The sequence below is a fragment of the Euprymna scolopes genome, chromosome 12, assembly GCF_053919585.1.
Source record: "Euprymna scolopes isolate OS-2025 chromosome 12, ASM5391958v1, whole genome shotgun sequence".
In the NCBI taxonomy this organism is placed as follows: domain Eukaryota; kingdom Metazoa; phylum Mollusca; class Cephalopoda; order Sepiida; family Sepiolidae; genus Euprymna; species Euprymna scolopes.
In genome coordinates, this window is record NC_136493.1 from 147120673 (window position 1) to 147128015 (window position 7343).

A 7343-nucleotide genomic window follows, 5' to 3' on the forward strand; every position below is an offset into this window, starting at 1 on the left:
ATGCCGGAAAATATAATTGATTATGCCATTACACAGCTCTTCAGAGACGAACTGGTATCATAAAAATTGCGATAAAGATGAAAGGGGGGCAATAAAATAAATAAGGTAGGTTCAATGAAAATTCAGAAATTTGAATCATTTACTTAAAAATGATATTCAGGCTCCCCCCCCCCTTCACCTAACAAAAAATCTAATCCAAAGAGGAATGGCTCTCAGGCCGCGAACTTAGATTTTATGAAGCAAGGCTAGGAACGTGTAAAAAATGATTTTAGACTGAACTATCACTTAAACATTGGAATGAAAACTACTAGTATATATGCACTACAGCCAGAAATATATCTTCATTGAGCTTGTGACAATCTGGACTATATTATATGAAATATATACATCAATAGTATATGTTTATATATACTCAACAAATATATACTTATATATAATTTATTATTTAAATATGTTTTACCTGCATAAAGTTATCTATAGACATGACATGTTTCGACGTTTCATTTCTTGTCCTAGCTCTCGTAGCTAAACTTATTGAGACTCGAACTCACCATTGCTCGATACGTAGCCTGATGTTTTACAATCGGACCTCGGGATCTCAACGATTTTATACACGGTTTTTATTGCATTTAAAATTTAAGATTGTTGATTTATTTATTTTTATTTAAAAGAAATACCACAGAATTGCTTATGAAATAAATAGATAAATAAATAAATGAATCAACAATCTTATATAGGTATAGATATAGCTATATGATTTCAGGTTAATGTTTTACAGAGATAAAACAACCTATGAAGTTTTAACGAGGTTAATACAAGAGTGCTCAATAGAGAAGTAGGGCAAGATATACTTCTTATTTGTTTTACATAAGCATTAATATGTCGCTACGCATTCATGACCATGCTTCGGTCGCAATTACGGACTAAGCTTTTGTATAAGCAATATCGCATAAAGAAGTCTCTAGTTACTAGTAACTGGCTGACCGAAACATGCTCATTAATGTGTAGCGACATATTAATGCTTATGTAAAACAAATAAAAGTATATATATATATATATATATATATATATATATATATATATGTTTGTTTTTGTTTTTGCGATACGTTTTGAATGAATTCAATTTACGAAAGTGCATTTTTACCTAAATGCGAGATGGGAATAATTTTCCCTTTAACCAAATTGGTACCCCCACATGGGGAGCGGTTTATATATATATATATATATATATATATATATATATATATATATATATATATATATATATATATATATATATATATATATATATGATTAAATATATTATGATTAAATATATTATGATTAAAGTTAAATTCTATCGCCGACGAGGACGACCATTTCGTATGCCCTTCAAAATAATAGTATGGGACAACCAAACATTCTTGATATATCGGATTACTGATTTTTTCCCCTGGATCACTACTCCTCCAACCTGGCAGTAATATCCCGGAAAATATTGAAATCATTCTGATAATGGACTGCCCAGGTTGTATTTAATCCTTTTTTTCTATGATTCTTATTCACCATTCAAATAACATTTTTAATATATGTGTTGCAAAGCAAAATACTTGTTTCTTTATAGCTGACCATTTTGCTAATTGCATTTCATTTCCTCTGATGATATGAGCCATTATTGAAAATCCGTACATTAAGGAAATAAACATAATTTTTCTCTATATATTCTTGTTTCAAACAATAAATTCTTAACTTAAATATATGCACACACACACACACACACACACACACACACACACACACACACACACACACACACACACACACACATATATATATATAATCTCATTCCCCAATCATAATATATAATTTAATATCATAATCTTGTTTTGAATATTAGTATTTTTTGTTCAAATAATAAATTTTTGTTTTGAAATAATAATAAAATTTAAATATAAAAACTGTTAATTTTTTATTTGCTCTATCTAGGATATTGAGCAATTTTATTTGGCTGGGATTGTCTTATATAAAAATATTACTCCCCAAAAATATTTTTTAAGACTTGATAACGCAAGATTCATTAATCTGTGATATAATTTATCTCATTACTCCGATACACGCGCGTGCGCGCGCACACACACAAACACACACATATATATACATATATATATATATAACTACTTAATTTACTCACATAAAATTAATATACGAAAGTATAGATTTATGCGTAAACTTTAAGTATTTACTTCAAAAGTGCTCAATACGTAGGTAGAGCTAGTTATTAAGTTATAAAATGTATATGGCGATTAAGCTACACTGAATATTCCGCGTTTCATCCTAGAGTGGATGAAACGCGGATATTCAGTGTAGCTTAATCGCCATATACATTTTATAACTTACTACATATATATATATATATATATATATATATATATATATATATATATATATATATATATGCATATAAGAGCAATCAGTTAATAAAACATGTTAAAAAAAACACTTTGAAAAAGGGTTAAAAACATATTTAATCTGGAAAGGAAACATTTGATAAGTAGATAGTCCTTAATCCGCGGAGTTTCGAAGAAATACTTTCCTTCTCATCAGAGGGTAGGAATTAGCAAAATGTGGAATCGGATTTTGCATACAAAAGTATTTGATAAAACTGCAAGTAAGTAAAAGATCTTACTTGATAACAAAAAGTGAAGCAGAGGGAATATTCTAGAAGGAAAAGGTTTAATATTTATGGAGCAATTCTTGTTTCTGATTGGTTGGTAGCAGAACGTGAATTAATTCGATTCGTCAGTTCCTAGCAGCATCGTTTATAAATATAATCGTCCGACTGTGTGGGATCATACCCCCATTACAACTCTGTTGTGATGGAATGTCTCCTAGCGGCTTCGGCTGCAGGGAGACAGGGTAGTACCAGTCAAGGATTCGTCACTTGATACTCAGCCCAACAGGTGAGGGGCCTGGAACCGTTCCAGAACCTGTTGGACTGAGGTACACCGCCTGGGTAATACCTAGGAGGTCCACCATCCCAGGCCTTGCCACCGGGCTTTCCGGTGGGGCAAGTTTATTGCTTGCTGCCTGAGGCGCCCCGACCGGGGAATGCCGACGGGGTTACTCAGGCATTTTTTTTAAATTGCAGGAGTGCCCCTCCTTTAGGGAAGCCTGCGGGGTTCCCACTTTTCAGGCCTTGTGCCAAATATTGCTGAGGTGGGCAGTATTTAAATAACTACCCCATTATAACTCCAAAATATTGTAACAAATATGGTGAAGAAAAAGGTGATTACACGTGAACGGATAGTCTGGTGAAAGGTAAATTATCCAATGACGATAAAATCCAAAAATAAAAATACAAGAAAATTAGTTAAATTTCCATTCGCACAAGTAAAATCCAAGGAAATCACGTAATTGGAAGGTGGCCCAAAATAATTCAAAAGGCCGAAATCTATGGAATAAATATGTACATGGAAAAGGGGGAAATTCCAATAATATTAATAAAAGAAGAATAAGATATGCGTTTGACACGGCTGCTGAGACATAATGTAAATAAGAAAGATCAGAGAAGAAGGAAAAAAATTAAATGGTGATAGAATTAAATATAAAATAGAAAAGCAAATGTCAAAATGACCCAGACAAAATGATGTTAAAAGGCGCGAAAAAATATAGGGCAAAAAATAGGTCAACTGAAATGGGCAGGTTATTACTTAAGAAAATGTCAGCAAGAGTTGTTAAAAGACACCAAACGGAAAAAATATATTATAAGCTCTATTTCCTATTTGGTTTTATCGAGCTTTTACATCTGGTTGAAATTACTTTATGAATATTAATTCTTTAATATTTATAATATACTTTAGTTTTAACATCTTGGATCATTTGGGTAAATTTAATTGTAATTTTTACTTTATATATGCACATATATATGTGTGTGTGTGTGTGTGCGTGCGTGTGTGTGTGCGCGCGCGCACGCGCGCGTGTGTGTGTATATATATACGTGTACGGCATAATCATATTGACACACTGGTTCTCGTCAGCTCACTCAAGTTAAGCAACGTTGAGACTGGCTAGTACCAGATGGGTGACCGTTTGGGAATTCTAGTCGCTGTATATGCTCTTTGCTTATCCCGGCATTTGTTTCCAGTCGTCCTGAACCTCCACTTGCCACTGGTATTCAACAATGTAAACTCAGGAGAAGTGTGGTTGGAATTGCGCAAATTTTGCCACAAAAATTTCACACGAAGGCACCCCTACAGTGGGTATCCATAGTCTGTCAAGACTGAAGGAAGCCACCACATATATATTTATTTAAGCTAAATTTAATGTAATTGTTTAAACAACCTATACCTCATTTGATTCTCATTTTATTCCTCTATAATTTTACCTGTTCATATTTGAATTTTAATTGAAGTAACCTAGTGTTCACGTCAATTTAAAAAGTTAACTTCAAATTGAGGCAAAAAGAAACTCTGCACAATGGAAAATTGTTATTTAAATGTAACTTTATAACATTAATGCAACAGAAATACAACAGGAACATAATGAACTACTTAATATTTAGTATCATAGACCTTTTGCAAGTTGAAAGCCTGCAATCTTTTGGACATTACTTGAATTAGTCTGCGGCAATAATCCGGTGAAAGAGCATCCCACTTCTCTTTAATTTCTGTACAAAGTTCTTCCATATTTGAAATGTCATAATTGCGTAGCTATTGCTTGATATAGCGCCATACGTTTTCTTTAGGATTTGGGTCTGGAGATTGTGCAGGCCAATCCAAATACGTAATATCATGCTCTTTAAGGAACTTCTTCACATTGCTAGCTTTGTGAATGGGAGAATTATCCTGCATGAAAATGGGATTATCATCCGAATTCCTGCCAAAGTAGGGTAGAAAATGCTCAAAAAACATATTAATGTACTTGGTCGAATTAATTCGACCTTGCAAGCAAACTATAGGCCCTTGCACTAATAACGCTCCACACCAAAGTTGAACCTCCACCCCTTTGCAGTGTTGAAACTGTGTTAACCTAGGATTAAGTTCTTCGTCCTTCCTTCGACGGACGTACTGCCTACAATCGCTGACTAGCCTATTGAACTTGCTTTCGTCGCTAAAAATCACTTTTAACCAATATGAAGAGTCATGATCTTCATTGCATCTGACGAAGGCACTTTCTGTTCTTTACAGAAATCATTGGCTTGCGTCTTGCAACATATCCTCACAAATTAAATTCCTTCAATCTGTTCTTAACTGTAGAAAGACGGCACTTTTTAACAAGATTACACTGTTGTTGGATTTGGGGAGCTGTTTCAAATCTGTTTCTGAGGCTGCGAAACTTGATAACATTGTCATTTTGTAAGAAGTAACTCTGGGACAACCAGATTTAGGGGCCTCGCGAACACTGTCGATGTTTTGGGCAGTCATTCGATTAGTTTTCTCATCACATTTCAATCTGCAGCCGATTTCTCGATTGGATAAACCACAAAATGCTGCGATTAATGAGCTCCTGGCGATCACTAAGAGAAAGTCGTGGCATATGGACTAAATGTTACGTTGTATAACCTGAAACAACAATTACGATTAGAGATGCTTTGTTGCCTAAAAGGTGGATATTTTAAGCTCATTTGGAGTTTCTTTTTGTATTCCCGATTTGAAGTTAATTTTTTTAATTGGCGTAAACATTAGGATCAATAAAAAGTCAACTATGAACAGGTAAAATTATAGAAGAATAAAAGACGAATCAAATGAGGTATAGGTTGTTTAAACAGTTACATTCAATTTAGCTTAAATTTGTGATTTTTGAAAAAAATAACAAGTATAGATTTTATTTTTAGCGCCACTGTATATATACGGGGTGGCCCATAAGTCACTTTACATTTTAAAAATTCAATAACTTTTTTTATTAATATATTTTAATTTCTCTTTTCAGAATTATAAAATAGAATCTTTAAAACTTTTTTATAGATAAGTTTACAACAAAACAACGAGTGAGGATAATTGAATTTCACTTTGAAAATGGACGGTCAATTGTTGCAATGCAAAGATCTTATATGCGCCATTTCAATGTTCAATATTCTCTTAAAAGATATACTATTGAATTTGTTCAACCTCAGTTAGTAAACATGCCAGGGTATTGGTGGCAAACAAAATGGAGCAACTGCACATACATAGACATACATATTAGAGCAACAATGCAGTTGTTAACTGTGATGTTTCAGGATCGAAAAATCTCTTGAAATTTCGATTTTGAATGGCCTCCATGTTCATCTAATTTGACAGAACTAGACTTTGGCTTTGGGGATATCTTAAAGACAAAGTGTATGCAAATAAGCCTTGAAGCATCTAAGAACTTAAGGCAAACATACGCAGGAAATTATTTTCCTACAACTTCCGATGCTAAGAACTGTCATAAAGAATAGCTTAGAAAGAGCTCGACTTTGCAAAGCCGAGAATGGAGGCTACTTAAGAGACATTATCTTTGCCAATTAAGTCAGAACAAATTTCCACACTATAAACTGTGTAATAAAAAAGAATTAATTAAATACAGTCATTTAAGAAAAAGTTATTTGATTTTCAAACTGTAACGTGACTTATTGGTCACGCTATATATATATATATATATATATATATATATATATATATATATATATATATATATATATATATATAAGTTGCTTGGCAAGGCCACAGGGGAGATAACCAAACAAAAATAACTCAAAAAACTTAAACTAAAACTAAAGTTGGTTTTCCCGAACAGTATATATATATATATATATATATATATACAAATATAGGCAAATTTGGGCATATTTTATTGGTGTTAAAATATAGGTTCGTTTTTACCAATTGTCGTAAAAGTTTAACTAAAGAATAGTATTATACTCTTCAAAAAGCCTTCAAATTTTCATGTAGTTTCATCGCCTAGAACTAAAGATATTAGCATTTCAATATTCAATCTGGCTACGAATATTAATACATCCATATATTTTTTAATGGTCTGGCAAGGCCACAAAGCGGCAACAAAAACAGCAAAACTAAAGCTGGCCTACTAGGACACTATATATACAAGTGTAGGTAAATTTGGGCATCTTCACAAAGCCTGAAAAATTTCATGTAGTTTCGTCCCATAGAACCAAAGATATGAGCATTTCAATATTCTATTTGGCTACGAGTACACACACACACACACACACACACACACACACACACACACACACACACACACACACACACACACACACACACACACACACACACACACACACACACACACACACACACACACATATATATGCCACTTTTTTTGGCAATTTTATAAGTTCGAAAGCTCGATCATTATTGATTAGAATGTAGCAAATGTAGGTT